Source organism: Rhinichthys klamathensis, unplaced genomic scaffold, assembly GCF_029890125.1.
Source record: "Rhinichthys klamathensis goyatoka isolate OS25496 unplaced genomic scaffold, OSU_Roscu_1.1 h1tg000127l_1, whole genome shotgun sequence".
NCBI classification, from domain to species: domain Eukaryota; kingdom Metazoa; phylum Chordata; class Actinopteri; order Cypriniformes; family Leuciscidae; genus Rhinichthys; species Rhinichthys klamathensis.
Genome location: NW_026606664.1, coordinates 5,858,581 through 5,879,474, shown reverse-complemented (window position 1 = coordinate 5,879,474; position 20,894 = coordinate 5,858,581).

Genomic DNA, 20,894 nt, shown 5'->3' with positions numbered 1-20,894 from the left:
ATTTGTAGTATACTTAGTATGAAATAATGTATTTTAAATACATTTTGGTACAGGGTTTTTTTTCACTAGGGAGTAACAGAACCAATAACAAAATAATCTGTATAGCCTATTGCCTAAGCAATGATCCTAAAGTGAATGAATAAAATATCCACACTTTTAAACGAGCCTATTAATATAAAAAATTGGTCACACTTTAGATTAGGGTCCAATTATCACTATTAACTATGATTTTTGCCTCAATAAACTTAAGTTTGGGTATGGGGTAGGATTAAGGGATGTAGAATATGGTCATGCAGATTAAGGCATTAATATGTGCTTATAAGTAGTAATAAACAGCTGATATCAAAGTAATATGCATGCTAATAAGCAAGTAGTTAATACTGAGAATTAGACCCTAAACTCACATTATGTGTTACCAAAAATTTTATTGAGCCTATATTCAAATAAAATAAAAAATCCTAATCCTAAAGGCTAAATGAACTATTTTCTTTCAAATGCCTTTGATGTAGTAAATTATTAGTGCATGGTTAAGCTCTGATTTGATTCATCTCAGGACAAAGTAGCGAACTGATAATGGCACATTTACAATTTTATTTGCAAAATGTAAAATCAAATTAATTTTGAATCTTCCTCTTTTCTCTGGGTCAAGAGTGTCTCATCTATATCACAGAGACAAGTAGCCACAAATGTATGCCTCAAAACAGTTTGCACATTACATATAAATTAAATAAATGTAGTCAAATTTTACTAATTCTGCGTCACTGGGTCACTGACTTGGGAATGGCGAAGGTGAATATTAAATGGAAGGGATCTTAATTTAATCCAGAAATGACTAAATACATATTTGATGAATCTATGACTGTGTTTGGACACTAGCTTTTTAGGATTTTTTTTTTTTTTATCACTTTTATTTTGCCTCTGTCCCAACTTTTTTGGAGAGTGTTGCAGTCATAAATATCAAATTGGTTTATACAATTAAGTTGGTCAGTGAATAAAATTGAAATATTTTCTTTGTACTTTTGTCAGTTAAATAAAGGATTGAGAGAATTCACCAAATCACAGATTCTTGACATTTCAGACAAATGTCCCAACTTGTCTGGAAATGTGGTTGTCCATATTTTATTATATTATGACAAAACTGTTTCTTATAAGTTATGATGTTTACATATAGGCCATACCTTTTTTCATTTCGGTTGTTCTACAAAGTGGCCACCACATTTAAATAATGAGTGTGCATGGCTAAACCTTCTTGCAGATTATTTTTAACAAGCCTTGAGATTTTAATATCCACAGCTCCATGTATGCATGTCCTGTCCTTGAACGAAACGGCACATAGAATGTTTTGTTTAAAAGAAAAAGATGAATGTTCTATAGCAATTGTTTACTTGTGAATTTAAGAAGTATTTCACAAATAAAACCAGCATAAATAGAGCATAATGTTCACAAGCATGCCAGTACAAAATAGTTTTCTCTTGAGGCATCAACACTGCTACTAAACACTGATTCAGATTTTTTATCAATAATTGTAATAAAAAAAGACAGTATTTATTATTTCTTGAGGTGAAAACAGGTTTTCATAAAAGATAAAAGAGGACCCTGAAGCTGGTTTGTCATAAATGAAGAAACCTGAAAACAAATTCAATATTGGAACATATATATTTTAAAATGTTCTTTTTTTAGCAATGTGACAAGGAATAAAGATTATATGATTTACTAATGCTTTCATTGAATGCCAAGTAAAATACTCTGGTGGTGATGGCATCTCTGCCTGTTGGGTGGTACAGGGTAATGGGTTCAACCTCACTGGGAGGCTGTTGATGTTCTAGTGGCACTCGCTTCTTTCTGGTATAGGTCAATTTCAGAGCACAAAACATTCCCACATTGTCACAGCTACATGCCATGAAGACATGCCTCTGTAATGCCAAAGGTCATTTCAATCTACCATCCATGCTTGTGACCACACTTTGATGAGTCATCTGCAGATAACATGCTGCTTAGTGTCTAACTGAAAATAAATAAAAATGTCTAGATGTCAGATTAAAGGACAAAGACAAATGAGCTGTTATGAAAAACGTCCTGAGGCTATGAGTGGATTTTGTTGACATTAAAAGGAACATATTCTCTGCGATCTGTGTGCAAACTATATTGCAAATGACTCTCAAAACCTAACAGCATATTTTGTAACATTTTAAAAACAATCATTATTGAAAGGAAATTAATTGTATCTTACCAGCTATTTTTTTGAAGCTAGAATGTTTTATGGCCATGAATGGTGGATGAATGAACAAGGAACCCAGTGAAAGTAGTCTGGTGGTAGATTATCAGTGGGACAGTGTCCAGCCGTACAGTTATCAGTGGGACAGTGTCCAGCCGTACAGTTATCAGTGGGACAGTGTCCTGCGCTGATTTTATGAACCAGTATAATCAAATCATAGTCAGAAACCTTTTTTGTACTTTAAAGGAGGGCAGAGGCTAAAAAAAATCATCACAATATTGATGCTGAAGTTAGGAAGAGGTTATGTAAAGGGATGTAAAGATATGGGTAACACTTTACAATAAAGTTTAATTAGTTAACATTAGTTAATGTATTAACTAACATGAACTAACAATGAGCAATACATTTGTTACAGTATTTGTTAATCTTTGTTAATGTAAGTTAATAAAAATACAGCTGTATATTGTTTGTTCATGTTAGTTCACGGTGTATTAACTAACTAATGTGTTTCTCATAATTTATCTTTGCCTGCATTGTAATGATTTCCTATTTTTGAATATGGTCAAAGATTGTGTATGTAACGTTATAGAGATTTTGGCTGTTGAAATTATGATTGTTTGATATTTTCAAATAATATATATATATTGTTGCACTGAAGAAAATGAAGACTAGAAAATGCTAAAAACACATGAAGCCTCAAAATACATGAAATATGATTGTGAGGAGAGTGACACGCTGGGAGCAGGCAATCCCAAAAGAGGTAAGTTTGTGTGTTTATACTTTATGATTTCTGTGATTATTAGCTTATTCCAAACCCCATTAGTTATGGTAGTTTCAGAATCACTTGAATGCACAGCACTTGGTTGGTTTGTTGTCATATACTATACCTTGTATTGGTCAGAAAAGTGCATTGTATTTGACTGTTTTACGCATAGACTGTAAAAAATATGGACAAAGCGTCTGTGACGTCACCCATAGACTTTCTGAAGAACGGTTTTGAGGCTGTTTATGGGGGGTATGGGCGGTGCCATCTTGGAAAATCTTACGATATTTCAAATACAAATGTTCAGAAAGGATACAGAGGTGGTATGATGTGTTGTGACCGAGACGTCAAACTTCAGGAATTCCACTCGGCGCAGCCCGTTATCAGTGTGCTCTTCGGTCAAAAATGACCGACCATAGGAAATGAATGGGAAATTGACAAAAACTTTACGAATTTTTGTGTGTACAATCTACAAATCGGCCACGATGCAGAAAAAAAGTGCCCACACCTCAGGCTATAGATTAGGCAACCAGAGCTCCTCCATTCTAACTAGCGTTTCATACTGAGCACCCAATTACTCTCTCTTCAATCCTCTAACTATTAACCTCTCCTAGCTCCATTATAAAAACATACAGGGTCAGCACTCAAGAAATATGTCCAGAACATCCTACAATGGTAAATTGAGTACAACCTGACCCTTAGGCTAGCACAGAACAACAATATAGAGCCCATTGTGAACATCTGGAAGCCACAGAACTCGCCTGCAGGGATCCATATTTTTTTAACACATGAGCACATTTACTTCCTAATAAGGCTGGAAAAAAGCTCATAATAAGAGTGAAATACTTTATTATGCAGAATATCTATTAAAAGTATAGACATGGTCAAAACTCTGTGGGCAGTGAGTCTAAGTAGATTGTACAAAATATCAGCATCACCAGGCTTGCAACATTTTGCGGAAAGTTTGGTCATCAAAACCAGACTGACGAAGTTCAACCAATGGTTTGAGTTTGTGGGGGTGCCAGTGGAATTGAATAGAAAATGAAAACTCAACTATCTTATAAACCAACCCAGGCTCATGGGAAATACGTTACTCTGCCTACATTTTTGCAAAACCTGAAATACGTACCTCCTGGTACGTTTCCCTGCACTTTTCGGGTGAAAAGTCCACTAGAGGCGCTAAGTGGTATCATTTTTTCTTCGTTCCAGATGGTTAAATAAAGGTTATAAAAACGACAATATCAGTAATGTTCAGACTTCTCAGTAGGCCTATACACTCATTTTAATATAAATTAGGAATTATTTCAACGCTTTTGAGGTGCCACACAGCAGTCTCATGGCAGTTCGTGATATGGTCACGTCATTTAATCTACTGGTTCGTGATACGGACACGTTTATTTCGTTATTTTCGTGATATCAGCATTTTTATTTATTTATTTTATTTATTTTTTTACTAATGTAATGCACGATTCTTTATGTCAGTCGGGCTGCAGTAGAGAAGCTGTTTAATCGATATTCACGACATCTTATCATGTTTATGTATTTCTTTTAGTGTTATTATTTCGGTCTTATTGCCAGGGAAGCTGGACTGCTTTGCTGTTTATTGATTTTTTTAAAAAAAGTATAAAGACTACGCGAATTTTATCAGTAGGAAATCGCGTTGAAGAAGTCTCCTTCCGAACACATCGCGATATTTGGCATCAGTTCACGTGTGCCAGATGTTGGTAAGTAGTCGAAAATACACTGTCCCAATAATGTTTGGTAAAATGTCTTTTCTGATGGTCGAAATGAATCAGATTAGCTCCTGTTCAGTCACTGCATTATCTGTCATCTCCTACGGAGCGTTGCGTTTAATTGCTTTCTAATTCAAAACAGGGTGATTAAACACTATCTGTCACGTGACGTGCTATAGGCCTAGACCTTCTATCAGTTAATCATATTCATATTAGGTTTAAAGTTAGTACAATTAGTTCCAAAGTGGTATTTGTAGTAGAATCACAGTAAAAACAACACTTACCTTGCTTTTACCACAGTAACCTTAGTTTTGATATGTGTGGTAAAAGGACAGTAACCACAGAACTTACCATACTTTTACCACATTATTTGTAGTTTTAATGTGATATTTGTTGTAAATGCATATTAACCACAACACTTTATCATGCTTTTACCACATTATTTGTAGTTTTAATGTGATATTTGTTGTAAATGCACAGTAACCACAACACTTACCATGCTTTTACACCGTAACCTTAGTTTTACTGTGATAGGTGTGGTAAAAGGACAGTAACCACAAAACTGTCCATGCTTTTACCTCAGTATTGGTAGTTTTAAAGTGATATTTGTTGTAAATGCATATTAATCACAACACTTGCCATGCTTTTAATGTCTAATAATGTAACAACAATAATTTGTAAGGTAAATCAGTAATTTTTCCATTAAATAATCCGATATATTATATATAATGATATTTTCTTTTCTCTTTTTTTCAGCTGAAAAGACCAAAGGGCCTTTCGGACTCAGTCAGCCCATTATTGTTTGAGGAGAAGTAAATGGGAGATGAAAAGCTACAAAGGAAAATATTCGCAATGGTATGTATGTGTTGGTTTTAACCCTAAATCAAACATTTTATCAAGCATTTGTTGTTTCTTAAACCTTTTCTTACAAAACCCATAGCCCAATCAGTACAAACATAGTCTCAAAGCCTTAATAATTCACAAGATTTACAAATTGTCAAATTCGTACAATACTTGTACATAATCGTGCAGCTTTTACTCCTAGTGCTGTCAATGGCTAGTGCCTCAATTCTTGTACATATTTATCACCATATTTGTAAATCAGTTGCGCACCTTCTTGGAAAGTAGTCGGATGTCCCATACACTGTCAGAAAAGTTTATATATTAATTGCATTGTATTCATTAAAATTATTACAAATTGGACCCTGTGTTGTGATGTCTGTCTGTGTTCCCCCTGTCTTTGTGCACTTGGTTCAGTCCTGTTCCCTGTTTTCCCGCTCCCCGTTATCTCTATTAGTCTTCCCAGGTGTTTCCCGTTAACCACGCCCCCTTGTTATCCTGTTTAGATCGTTTGCCCTTGTATTTAAGCCCTGTGTTTCAGTCCAGTCCTTGTGAGTTCTTGATGTTGTAACATGGATGTTGGTTGTTCTGTCCCTGAGTCCTATTTCCTGCTGTGAGTTTGTAGTTTAGTTAATAAAGTGTGCTGCATTTGGATCCTGCTTCCTCCCTTGCTTCAACCACCTTCATGACAGAAGAACTCACCGAAATGAGTCCAGCAGCCACAAGCAACCAGGCCCTGAAGAAGTTCCTTTCCTCAATGTTCCAAGATAGCCAGGGCATTGAAAGGTATGTGAAGGATTTCTGTATGTGAGGGGTCTTCACCGCCGTGGCCGCCCGAAGGGTCTTCACCGCCGTGGCCGCCCGAAGGGTCTTCTCCGCCGTGGCCGCCCGAAGGGTCTTCACCGCCGTGGCCGCCCGAGGGGTCTTATCCACCCTGGAAGCCTGAGGGTCCGACAGCTCCGCCCTGGATGCCCGAGGGTCCACAGCCTGCTCCGCCCTGGTCACGCCCACAGCCTGCTCCGCCGTTGCCTCGCCCTCAGCCTGCTCCGTCGTGGAAACGCCCACAGCCTGCTCCGCCCTGGCAGTCTGTTCGTCCTGCTCCGCCCACGTTCCATGGCCCAGGTCCGCCCACGTTCCATGGCTCATGCCCGTCATTGCAAGGCCCTGGTCCCGTTCCCTGCGCGGACCTGGCCCTCCATCCCTCCCCCGGGACCGCCTCCGCTCCACCACCCTCCCGAACTGTCTAGTTTCCTGTTTTGTTGGGCGTCGGGAGCCGCCCATAGAGGGGGGGCTATGTTGTGATGTCTGTCTGTGTTCCCCCTGTCTTTGTGCACTTGGTTCAGTCCTGTTCCCTGTTTTCCCGCTCCCCGTTATCTCTATTAGTCTTCCCAGGTGTTTCCCGTTAACCACGCCCCCTTGTTATCCTGTTTAGATCGTTTGCCCTTGTATTTAAGCCCTGTGTTTCAGTCCAGTCCTTGTGAGTTCTTGATGTTGTAACATGGATGTTGGTTGTTCTGTCCCTGAGTCCTATTTCCTGCTGTGAGTTTGTAGTTTAGTTAATAAAGTGTGCTGCATTTGGATCCTGCTTCCTCCCTTGCTTCAACCACCTTCATGACACCCTGTCTGTTGATGTTCCAATGATACATTATGTCTCTCCACAACTCATAACCTTCCTCTGTTTGCAAGAGTGGAAAAGCTAATTTGACTTGTCACGTGACATCAGATACTCGATTATTTTGTCGTAATCAGATCAGTTACACTGCTGATAACTGTCCCGTTTGCATGTAAATCATGTTATTTTTAAACAAGTTTATATGATTTAATTGCTTGCGATTAAAGACATACTTGTTTTCATAGAAATGACCACATATCAGTGTAAGACTGTAAAACTGGTTGGAGGAACTGTCCTGACCACATGGTCTATTGAAACAAAGGAACTTGCTGAAAATTAACATTCGACCTCCCCCTCACGCAGTCTCACCTGATTTACATTTCATTCTCTCACCCAGTAACAGCTAAAACTCACATAAGAATATATATATGGTTTAATGTGAATGATTGTTGTGTTTAGTATCATTTTAAATGTCCCAAAGTGAGTGGTTCAGATGTCTCATTCCAAAAGAGTAAAACAAAAGGAAATAAGGGTTTTAAGAGTTTCGGAATAACTGGCACACAAAGGAATGTGGTCTCTAGGCACTCCCAAAGGTGTAAATTCATGAATGCTAATTTCCACTGTTCTTAGCAGATGGTCAAACTTCTACCCCCAGTAATGGTGGGGGAATACAGTAAATTTCCACTAAACTCTAGTTTTACATATCAAATAAGGTCTGGCTAAGGAAAATGCAACGAAAGCTCAGGGCTATTTCTGTATTTCAGATAGCCCGTGAGGATTAGCTAATGTAGTTCTTAAATGTTGGGTTTGCATCTATTTCTCCTATCCTAAAGCATTTGATGTTTTGTATTGATGATCTTTGAAATGATTATGAAATTGGCATAATACTTTTACCTGACATAATAAATTGTTATATTTGATTATTCTAACAGACTTTGACTTCATTTCCATTGGAGTTAAAAGGAATAGTCAAACATTAACGTATATTTAATGATGCACAGATATCATTGAAAAACTTTTTCATTTTATGGAGTCAGATGAAACGAGTTAATACATAAGATAAAATGTATTACATTTAATTAAAAATCCCTTAGTCCTGATGGGAAGAGATGGAACACGCGTGAGACCTTCACCGCTAATTTGAATGGCGCCATTGGATCGAATTAGACGGACTTACATCAGTGAGCTTATTACATAAATGCATTTAACATTTAATTATGCAATACTCCTTACAGAAAAATATCCCCCAGTTATGGATAAACTCACAACATCATCATCAAGTCCTGTGCTGGGCACATTGGGCAACAAGTGTCCTCCAATTTATTCGATCCGTGGCCAAGTTCTCCACATCTACCCATGGGACACTGACATTCTTCAGGTGTTCGTGAAACATCTGTCTCCATGTCTTCCTTGGTCTTCCCTGTCTCCTGATCCTCCTGGTGGTGTCCACTTCATAACTGTCTTTGGGTGGTGTTGTTTGGGCATGTGTAGGATCTGTCAGTGAGGTGCTCCCTTTGCTCTGTCACAGTTTCTGAAAGTCTTCATGTGGAGTCCCACTCCTATGATCTCTGATATATGCAGAACCAATATTTAAAATAGTCACATATCTTTTTCCATATTGTTAAAGAATTTGTTTTCTCGTTTCATCTTCATGTACTTGAGGTCTGCCTAATGCCTTCAAACAAGCGTCAGTGCTCATTCAGGAGTTTTGGTAAAGGACATATTCATTGACATCCATTAGTTCTGGTCATGCAGCGACTTCATGATGCAATAGTCAAATGTATATTTCTGCAAGTGTATATAGCAGGTGTATGTCCGAACAATTGAAGATAGTGAGAGTGTTCAGGAAAACCTTTTGAAAACAATCAATATTTATGGAATTCTGTTTGGTGCTGAAAGAGTATTACAGAATGACACACTTGACAACTGGACATTATTCTGTGAGTTTGTTACCTTTACATTTAGATGGACTTAATGTCTTACATTTTGCTTCATTAAACCTTTAATTACAGTGGTCACTATATATCCACCATAACTACATCTATGTTATCATTATATGACTACCTGGTTAATGTAATTGTAATACAGGCCTACCTGTGATTGTATTTTATAGGAGCATTTTCTTGCTGACATTTATAATAATGAACTATTTTAGGTTTCCTTTCATTTAGTTACAATAAAAGTGACCAATAATCACAAGGATATAGAATTAAAGTTGAGAATGTAAAATGTTGTGCTTAAGTTTTCACCTATTTGTTCTTTAAAGGGAAGAAACAAATATATTTTCACATAACAAAGTTGAATCTCAACTCGTGGTTTGTAAAAATATAACTTCATCAGCGATTTAACGTAACTGTATGTGTCACTATAATAGATGCCCCTGTATCTGGATTTTTTGTTTTGTTTACAATTAACTGATTTTTATTCTGTTGTGCAGTAGTTTGAGCACTACATTTGTCTTTAAACAGTTTGACATTAAATATTGGAATTTGCTTTAAACATTGTGTGCATTCATTATGCTTTTATTAAATTGTGTTATATAATTGATATAGGCTACCTTTGATATACTATACATACACTGTAAATGTTAGAAGCACTTTAGTACATGCAATTATCTTTAATTAAAAAAAAACTGCAAACTACCCTGCCATTGTGCCATTGCTTAGAAAAAAAGTTTCTCTTTCAAATGTATGCATCAGTCTAATCAAATAAGCAAATTTGTGTCATGATCATATGAATCCAACGTTTTTGGATGGTAACCACACAAAGGAGTCTTTTTATTTTTAAATGTGAGTTTTATAATTTAATTAGAAGCAATACATATTTAACAGACCTACTATTAAATATTTAAGGAATCATCCCTGCAGGCGGAACCGGAAGAGATCTGTCATCATTTACCATAATTGGGCAAGTAAGTGTGACGCATCTGTTCCGCTGGGTTGTTATTGGCTGTGACTTTATCGCAGAACTCGCTGTGATTGGACTATCTTTTAACCCATATAAAACGGCTCTTCGTGGTACAAAGTATGTTTTGGTGTTATTATTACGTTAGTTATACATTATGGTAACTAGAAAGTGTCTCTATATTGTGAGAAATTTCTCCTTTACCGAGATCCTAACCCTAACCCTAAGCATGTCTGCACATTTCAATGAACTACAGCACAATGTTTCCTGTTCCATTGATACAATGACAGAGATATGTGGGTAATGTAGTTTAAAACGTTTAGTAATGAAACAGTACATGTTAAATAAATAATATCTTTAATGGGCAACTGGATATCTAAATTTGTTAATTGTGCAAACCTTTATGATCTATATGAGGGATAGGTTGAAATTTAATATTTTACTGTGTGCACTTTTATAAAAACCTTTATGCCAGCTTGCCATATATGTCTGAAAACTGTGCCCAACATTATTTAGTAAACATAGCACAAGCAGTTCCCTGCATATTGTCTCAATGATACACTAACCGGACTTTGAGATACAGCTATTTGAAATGTCAAATGTGCATTTTTTTTGCTCATCTGGGGGCCATTGTGTTCCTGGGAGTGGACGGGCAGTACAGTCTACACAGATCTACACACACTATTACTATTGCACAAAGATAATGCACCATTCAGTAGAACAACAAAACAGTGCCAAAATATCCTTTTCACCCCCTTCTGACTGCTGCTTATTTGTCTGACATCAGTAATGTCTAAGCTTTCATATTAAATGCAGTAGTAGATATACTAGAATGATCAGCATGGATAATCTTCAATTATGATTTAAGTGTTTGTAGCAAGATAGCCCTCTGCAGCCTCTTGTTAGTCACACACCTCTTTATTTCACTGAAAACTGGCATACATGCAAGTACAGTATGTGCAACTTTTGCTGCATTGTTGTCCCAAATATCATTAACCACAACAAAATGTATATGTCCTAAGTAAAATAATAATAATAATAATTAATTATATGTAGTTGTTTTTAAATTATGAACTAAACTAAATAAATAAGAAATTTAAATTTCTGAAATAAAATTCTGTCCCAAACACCACATTCAATACACAATATTCACCATACTTTATTACACAACACTTTATTGGAGGACACAACATAAAGTTGATAAAGTAGCATAAAGACAAATGAGATTCAAGATAAACAACAATGAGCCATTAAATATAATTAAAAATACATTAACATCAAATTAATCCATTCACAACTGCTGAAGCCACACAAATGAGTGCCAGAGAATCATATTCAGTCACCTATGATACAGAAAACAGATTTTATATTGTGTTGGAAAATAATGATTCATTATCACAGCTAAACTGGTTTCTTGCTCTTCCCTGTACATGTCTCTATCGTGTTCATGTTCTTCTTCCTCATCTAAACAGTTTGTTCAGTTGTGCCCTACAGTACAAATGATGAACAGAAGATGTGATCAGTGGTGTAGCTTTTTCTCAGAGGAAGAAGTCTCAACATCCGTCAGGCGTTCTCCAGTCCTGGTCTGAAAGTAAAACAAAAAACACAAACAATTCAAATTAAGCTGTTTAATGGACAGTCAGGTCAGCTTATGTTCTGCGTTATTTAAAGCTACATTCTGTAAGATTTTCTCCCATATAGCGGTGAAATTGTATGAGACTACCAACTGAATATTACTTTCTAGCCCCTCCCATTCCGAGGGCGTTTTAACTCCTACGGTGGCCGTATTATTAGGAGTAATCTCCCCCTCGCATTCATCACGGTGCGTGCCACTAAGTAAAGGCGCGAAAGGCGAAGCTTGAATTTCCAGGTATGTCCCTCTTTGGCTAATGTATTTTCAAGATGGAGGCGCAACATGGCTGCTGCCATTCGAGCGACTCGCTCATATGTATTCGGAATGGCAGATTCTACACTTACGAGAGTACTTGATAAGTTGGAGGAAGTAATTACACATGAATGAGCACATATAATTTTGAAAGAACAAAGTGTTTTTTTTGCAAAGAATCAACATAAACAATGACACAGTGTAGCTTTATTGAAAGCAGTGATGGGCTACTCTGGCCCTCGGCGTCCACTGTCCTGCAGATTTAGCTCCAACCTCAAACCCTCCGGCCTTTTGTCTACAAGTAAACCTGAAGACTTTGGTTAAAATTTTCAGATGTGCTCAATTAGGGTTGGAGGTAAACTCTCCACCTCAAAAAAGGAGAATGCAAAAGGGCCAGAGTTGCCTGTTCCTTATTTAAATTTACAAAGCAGCAGTCAGTACATTATATAATATACACATTAAAGTATTTTATATAATATTGCAGCACATAATATAAGCTAAGTACTGAAGAAAAACAGTTTTACCCATATAAAAATTGAGTGATAATCTGTACAATGTAAAATTGTCAAGATCAAATTATGTAATACACACATTGTTTAAATACAAGACATACCAATGGACTTCCGCACCTTTCGGTCTTCTTTGGGCACCAGATGTTTCTTCCTCACCGAAACAAAGGACTTATTCGATTAGCTTGTGTTGATATAAGGACTGGTCTTCCTTCTCTGCTGTAAAACAAGAAAGTATCCACTTACTCTATGTGCAATTACTATTGTTCTTTAAACATACCAATTAACACAGTTATAATTAAGTTAATTTACCATACGATTCAGGGGAGAACATTTGAGGAGTAAATACTGATTGAAATATTGTAGAAACTTTACCTGGGAAGGGCTGATCACGGCAAAATTTGCTGCGACTCACTAGTAGATCTTGTGAGGGTTGGGTCCTAAAAGAGCTGTTGAGTTTGATATTGTAGAGCTTTAAAAAAGATAATCCTGCAAAACAGAAAGAAAGGTAATTTTAATACATTACTTGCAAGTAGTCAGTTTATATATAACTGTAGGATTTATTTCTGTAAGGAGTGTTGCATAATTATGTATTAAAAGCATTTTTATGTAATAAGTTCACTGATATGTGAGCATTTGAATAAAAGTATGTCTTTAATAGCATGCAATAATCATATGAACTTCAAAAAGTGATTATGATAACATGATATAATATGTTACATGATAACATGTAAATAAACAACAACATGATTTACATGCAAACGGGACAGTTATCAGCAGTGTAACTGATCTGATTACTACAAAATAATCGAGTATCTGATGTCACGTGACAAGTCAAATTAGCTTTTCCACTCTTGCAAACAGAGGAAGGTTATGAGTTGTGGAGAGACATCATGCATCATTGGAACATCAACAGACAGGGTCCAATTTGTAATAATTTTAATGAATACAATGCAATTAATATAAACTTTTCTGACAGTGTATGGGACATCCGACTACTTTCCAAGAAGGTGCGCAACTGATTTACAAATATGGCGATAAATATGTACAGGAATTGAGGCACTATAGCCATTGACAGCACTAGGAGTAAAAGCTGCACGATTATGTACAAGTATTGTACGAATTTGACAACTTGTTAAATCTTGTGAATTATTAAGGCTTTGAGACTATGTTTGTACTGATTGGGCTATGGGTTTTGTAAGAAAAGGTTTAAGAAACAACAAATGCTTGATAAAATGTTTGATTTAGGGTTAAAACCAACACATACATACCATTGCGAATATTTTCCTTTGTAGCTTTTCGTCTCCCATTTACTTCTCCTCAAACAATAATGGGCTGACTGAGTCCGAAAGGCCCTTTTGATCTTTTCAGCTGAAAAAAAGAGAAAAGAAAATATCATTATATATAATATATCGGATTATTTAATGGAAAAATTACTGATTTACCTTACAAATTATTGTTGTTACATTATTAGACATTAAAAGCATGGCAAGTGTTGTGATTAATATGCATTTACAACAAATATCACTTTAAAACTACCAATACTGAGGTAAAAGCATGGACAGTTTTGTGGTTACTGTCCTTTTATCACACCTATCACAGTAAAACTAAGGTTACGGTGTAAAAGCATGGTAAGTGTTGTGGTTACTGTGCATTTACAACAAATATCACATTAAAACTACAAATAATGTGGTAAAAGCATGGTAAGTGTTGTGGTTAATATGCATTTACAACAAATTTTTTCTGCTGGCCTCCATAACAGACAAAGAGCTGGTCTGAGGTCCTGAGACTTTGACTTCTGTCCAAATACAGATGCAGAGCGCGGACAGGACAGAGCAAAGCCAGGGCTGGGTCTGCCTCCTCCAGGGGCAGCGCTTGCAGGTTCACTACCTGGTCCCTGAAGGGAGTGGTAGGAACCTTGGGCACATAGCCAGGCCAGGGTTTCAGTACAACATGGTTGTCACCCGGCCCGAACTCTAGGCACGATTCGATTCGTCGACCGAAAATTCGTCGTCCCCTACCCTCTTGATAGAGGCCAGTGCAACCAGCACTGTCACCATGAAAACTTTGCTGTCTTCATGGAGAGAAGCTTTTAAAGTATTATTACTGGTATATAAATCATTCAATGGGTTAGGACCTCAATATATTGCAGATATGCTCACTGAATATAAACCTAACAGATCACTCAGATCATTAGGATCACATCAGCTAGAAATACCAAGGATTCACTCTAAGCATGGAGAGTCTGCTTTTAGCTATTATGCCAGCCGCAGCTGGAACCAGCTTCCAGAGGAGATCAGATGTGCTCCTATAGTAGTCACATTCAAATCCAGACTCAAAACACATCTGTTTAGCTATGCATTTACTGAATGAGCACTGTGCCACTGTTCGTCCGACTGTTTTTACAGTACTGCTTTAATAAAAAATAAAAAAAATTATATATACATTTTTTATAATCTCTGGAAGAGATTTTGAAGGAGAGCGGGAGAGTCTTCACTCCGATGAGGCGAGTGAAGGAGTAAGTTAATTATACTGCTGAGAGTATAAGAAGTCGCTGAGAGCGTCGTTAAGGGTAACGGCAGCAGACAGCGCACGCAAAGCGTGCTCTATGGGGGCCCCGCTGGGCATTACTGGTGTAGCACCAACCCAGCAGAGTACGTCCCTGGGCTAGAGGTCCAGTGGCACCATAAACCGGCTCAATCTCTTCCATCTCAGATAGGGGATCCCCGAATTTAGTGAATCAGGCAGTTAGGGATAGGGAAACAAAAAATAGGGTTGTTTGCCAGGGATGCATCAGGAACGATTGCGAGAGAAAAATAAAAGAAGTTGTGACCCAAATTGGCGTGGACCAGTATTACTTTATTCATTCTCCCAGGAGCACAGCTCATGATAGCTCGTCGGCCACACGGTTGAGCACACCGGGGACATACATGGCCCGAAACGAGCCAGTGCTGAAGCGGTCTCATATGGAGCAGCCCGACCACAGTTACCGCTGCTAATGCTGACAAATTCCCCAGGAGCCTCTGAAAAAAATTCATTGGGACCGCCGTCCTGCCTTTAAACGTGTTCAAGCAGTTCAGCACCAACTGAGCGTATTTCTCTGTGAGGCGCGCTGTCTGTGCAACCGAATCCAACTCCATACCGAGAAAAGAGATCCTCTGCACGGGGGAGAGTTTGGTCTTTTCCCAGTTGATCTGAAGACCCAACTGGCTGAGGTGCCTGAGCATGAGGTCTCTGTGTTTGCATAACTGATCTCGAGAGTGTGCCAGTATGAGCCAATCATCGAGATAGTTTGAGGATGCGAACGCCCTGTTCTCTCCTGGGAACAAGGGCCCCCTCTGTGACTTTCGTGAAGACACGGGGAGACAGGGACAGCCCGAAGGGCAGGACCTTGTACTGATATGCTCGACCCTCGAACGCAAAGCGCAGAAACGGCCTGTGTCGAGGATGAATCGAGATATGAAAGTACGCGTACTTCAGGTCGATTGCTGCAAACCAATCTCGGGGATGGATGCATTCGAAAAACTATTCAAAACTTGCAGGTCCAAGATCAGTTGTAACCCACCGCCTTTCTTGGGTACAATGAAGTAGGGACTGTAGTACCCTGACCTCATATCGGCTGGAGGGACCGGCTCTATCTCGTCCTTCGCCAGTAGGACTGCAATCTCAGCTCGCAAGACATGGGCATCGGCTGCTCTCACTGTAGTGGAGTGGATGGCCCGAAGCTTGGGGGTGACACCAGGCGAACTGAATCGCATAGCCGAGCCTGATGGTCCGAATGAGCCAGCGAGAACGCTGGGGAACGCTAACCAGGATTGCAGAGACCGTACAAGCGGGACCAAAGGGACCGTAGGCGTACCCGCAGTGGGGCAGCGAGTTGGAACACAGGGATGCGGCTCGGGAGGCTCTCTCTGGGAGGCGGCTTGGATGCGTTCTCGAGCTGCACGCTGATGCTTGCTGGCGATAGAAGAGGCGGATGAGAGTGGTGAGAATTCTCTCCCCCCACTGCTCTCCGGGCCCTCTTTGGACCCAGAGATGGAAGAAACTGCTCTTAAATTGAAAATTTAGATACCGCTGGTTTTGACGCCAGCAGCAGAACAAAGGAGTGGTTGCGGTCACCATCTCCCGAAGAGCAGTCCCATCCATCTCCGGGTTGCCCATCCAAGGGCCGCTTACCCTTGGCTTTGCCGCCCCTCTTGGCGGGGGCCTAGACGGGCGGGGCGTTGCCGAAGAGGCCGGTCTGGGACACAGGGAAGTTAAGGAACCTGACTTTGTCGGTCTCCCTCATGTCAGCCAGACACAGCCAGAGATGGCATTCCTGGACCACCATAGTGGACATCGCATGACCCAACGACTGCGTGGTCACCTTCGTCGCACGAAGCGCAAGGTCCGTCGCGGCATTAAGTTCTTGGAGAACTTGGGGATCATGACCACCCTCATGCAGGTCCTTCAGTGCCTTGGGTTGCTGAGATCCAGCGCGCGTCACCCCGAGAAACCAATCATCCAGCCTCGAGGGCTCGGGACACGGTGGAGGGTTCCACACGAGCCCGATCCAGTTGGTAGCCCGGGAAAGCATGGCCATCATCTCCGGGTCCGACTCGGCCACCGCTGTCACACCTGAAGGGGGCAGCGGCACCGAATCATCATCCGCAGAGAAGTCTGACCCACCTTCCAATGCAGCGATCGACATCCTCTTCATCGTGGGGAAGGCCGAAGGAAACGACTGGTACACACCTCGTGGATGGTCCAGCACGTTCCGTCAGAGTGTGGGAGGGATGAGTTCAATGCCTAGGCACGCGATGCAGCGCTCGTGACCATCTCGCGATCCCAGGTAACAACCGCATCCAGAAACACACAGGTACATCTAAAGTGACATCTTTAAAAAGACGCGCTCCACCCGTGTAAGCTCTTTTAGGGGACTGCTCTTTTGGTGCTGAAACATGCACGGGAAGGGTCGCAGCGAACACGGACAGGAATGTGCACCTGTCGTGTGCTGTCCCTCTCGCTGGTGATCTTACCAGCCGTAAGAACGGCCTTTCAGCTCTCTCACGGGTCTTACCAGCTGTGAAAACAGCCCTTTTGTTTTGCTCATTTTAAAAGCAACAAAAGACAGAGAGAGAGAGAGAGAGAGAGAGAGAGAGAGAGAGAGAGAGAGAGAGAGAGAGAGAGAGAGAGAGAGAGAGAGAGAGAGAGAGAGAGAGAGAGAAGTCGACCCCACTGCCGCGCTGTATCGCCCGCACCAGCCACGAGAGATCCTCCTGTTCAGAACTCGTCTGTTTGCGAGTCTGCAATCGCCCCTGCTGCTCATTATATACCCGCGCTGCGTGGCTGAAAATCTGATGTAAATGATTGCACACCAATGTGCATTGGCTCATTTAGTTTTACTCGAAGTAGATTGGCCTCTCTAGCGAGATTCCTATTCGTCGGTCTCAACATGGCGTCGACTGACTGACTGAAGAGGAATGTGTGGTTAGAAAAAGTTTTTTCCTAAAGTGATTTCCCATGGAATGAGCCAGTCAAACAAATTCATGTAAATAGCATTTAAATTGCAAAACACTGTTTTCAAATGTCTGCATTTGCTTAAGTGATTAAGTGACTTAATACTTCATTAAAACCATGGTGCATAACTCATGGCAAAGCCATATTAGACTGTTCGAAAAGTTCATTTTGAACCTGATTATCCATATATCTGCCATAAACAAATTTAACAAGAAAGTCAGTAGATCCTAACTTATGTAAATAGCTAATTAATCCTCATGTCCACTTGCCCAAGCTTGGCGAATTTGAGATTGAAACTTTAAAATCATAAAGGTTTGCGTGTGCATGGAATATACAATTTTCACTGTGATGTGCTCTAGCAAGCATACCAGACTGCAAGGCCTGCTGGGATGTGATTACTGAATGCCTGCTTGAGAAAACAAACTGCTCTTCAACTTGAACTGTGCACTGGAGGAATGATTTTCAATAAACAGACCCCCTGCACTGAAGTGCAACCATTAGACCTAAGAAAAGGAATATAAGTGTGGTGTAGCCTTTTTATGACTACATTAGACTGAATATTACAGAGGGCTAAACCGCAGGCCAGCTCTTACATTTTTTAGCATTCTGGAGCCAGATTGCATATAACAGGGTTCCTGAATCTAATGTCAGCAGCACATAGGCCACATTCAGACAGTAGCATCAGAATATAGTTCTTAGTCCTGTTTTCAGTACATATTCGGTTACGTTCACAACTCACACCTGTAAATCCGACTCACAACCCATTTTCACAACTGCTGTGTGTCGTACAGTAAACTGTACCAGATTGCCACTAGGGCTTTTCACACTTACAATAGTTAACCCTGGGTAATTTCTAAAACCCGGGTAAATGTATTCCAGGGTTATCTTGCTTTATGTTTCACTTTATTGTTCATAATTTACCCGGGGTTAACATTTAATCCTAGGAATTCATATGATCCTGTTTCACACTGTACATTTCTAAGCCCTGGGTTAACATTCTTATTGACATATTTGCAGTTTCAGTGTCATTGATTAGATGAATGCAGCACTCAATCTGTTTACATAAGGCTCTAGCATTCCGCATCTTATCGGAAAGATCGTATTTACGAGTTCAACACACATGAACGCCACCACAAAGTCGTAATTGCGAGAGGGATTTTCTTTAAGCCTTGAGTTTACAAGTTGGGGGCGTGTCAGTGAGAAACATGGGTGCCAATTTTCTTATGACAAGCTATTACCATGGCTGGTAATTTTCTTATCGCAAGCTATTTTGGTGCAAGGCCAACTAAGCTTTGGTTACAGAGTAAGCAGATGTTTCATCCTTGAGTGAGCTGTACACAGTCCAACATTGTTTCGATGCCGGAGCAGCTGTAGACAAGATTGCATCGTAAGCGATTGAGGTGTTTTGCTGTTGGATGTAAGAATGAACATAGCAGTCTTCATTTACTCTCATTGTTACTCGAGGATGGATCTGTACCAACTGTTTGTGATCTAGCTTACAGTCTCCGGAGCGATAGGCCAAACGTTACTGATCAGTGATCACGGCAGAAATTAAAGTGTGCTGTTCTCAGCCCCAAAAAGTGACAATTGAAACATGCTGTAAAAAATTATCTTTTGGGCATTTAAAGCTAAAATGTCACATACACACTCTGGGGACTTCAGAGACTTATTTTACATCTTGTGAAAAGGGGCATAATAGATGCCCTTTAAGAGTAATTTCCTATGGCAACATCTAAGTGTATTTGCGGTTGGCGCTGGCTTGCCTGATCGAGTCATCAGACTGTTTCCTCTTTCAGAGGTTATTCCCGCCACTCAGGAGTCTCTGGGCCTCATACAGTCTATTGTATGGTTACACCATCCAGTATCTACAGTATCCGTTTCGGCAGGATTTTTTCCACGATGATGCTCTTTAGGAGATCTTGATGTTTAGTCAAGAAATGAGAAACCTAAGAAACTTCACTTCTAAGAAATATCCTGGTTTGTGTCGGATTTTGGACTTACGCCGCCTAAATATTGCTCTAATTCAAGATGCTGACGTTGAAGTATATTTTGTCTCAATCCGAACCAGAGATTGGTTCGTGACCATCGAGTTAACCAAAGTCTGTGCATCACTAACAGAGAGGAAGGGTTGGAGGCGAGCAATGTTACGGAGGTGAAAGAAGGCAGTCTTAATGAGTGATTTGAAATGAGGATCAAAGCTAATGGTGGAGTCAAGCAAAATGCCAAGGTTTTTAACAACAGGGGTAGGGTGGACAGGTGAACCATCAATGTTGAGAGTGAGACTGTGAGATTTGGAAAGGATGCTTTTAGGGCCAATCAGCAGAATTTCAGTTTTATCAAACGATATATATATTTTTGGAGATGCTGGCAGTGTTTCTGGCACTCAAACGGTTCTTACCCCATCTGAGGGGCTACTGGTCAGGACAGACAATATAACTGTGGTCTCATACCTGAATCGCGAAGGAGGACTGCATTCCTGTGTCTTTTGGGCGCAGACCAAGTAAGAGAAAGAGCATTCCGACTCATGGAAACAAGTCAGACCTGAAGTAGGCAGTTTGTTTCTTGATATTGTGAGTTATGATATACGGAGTATCAGCTTGGGAGACAAGGGAGGAAGTTTTGTGTTCTGAAAGTTACAGTAGCCTACGTTTTTAAACTTTTGAACAATGGACTTTTATCTCAAAGATCAAGACATATTGAATTCCCTTTTTAAAAGGCAGCAATGCTCAAACTAAAATAAATGCACTTATTTTGTGTAGCCTACTGCAGTTTGTGCCCTAACATTTTTACTAAGGTACATACATTATAACCTAATTCTAACTTTATTTGAAGTAATAATCTGAAGTGACTATTTTAAGTTAAAAATTTACATAACGTTTATTTAGTGCTTCTTAACAACTACAATTTTCCTTCCATCAGCCTCTTAATGATCGA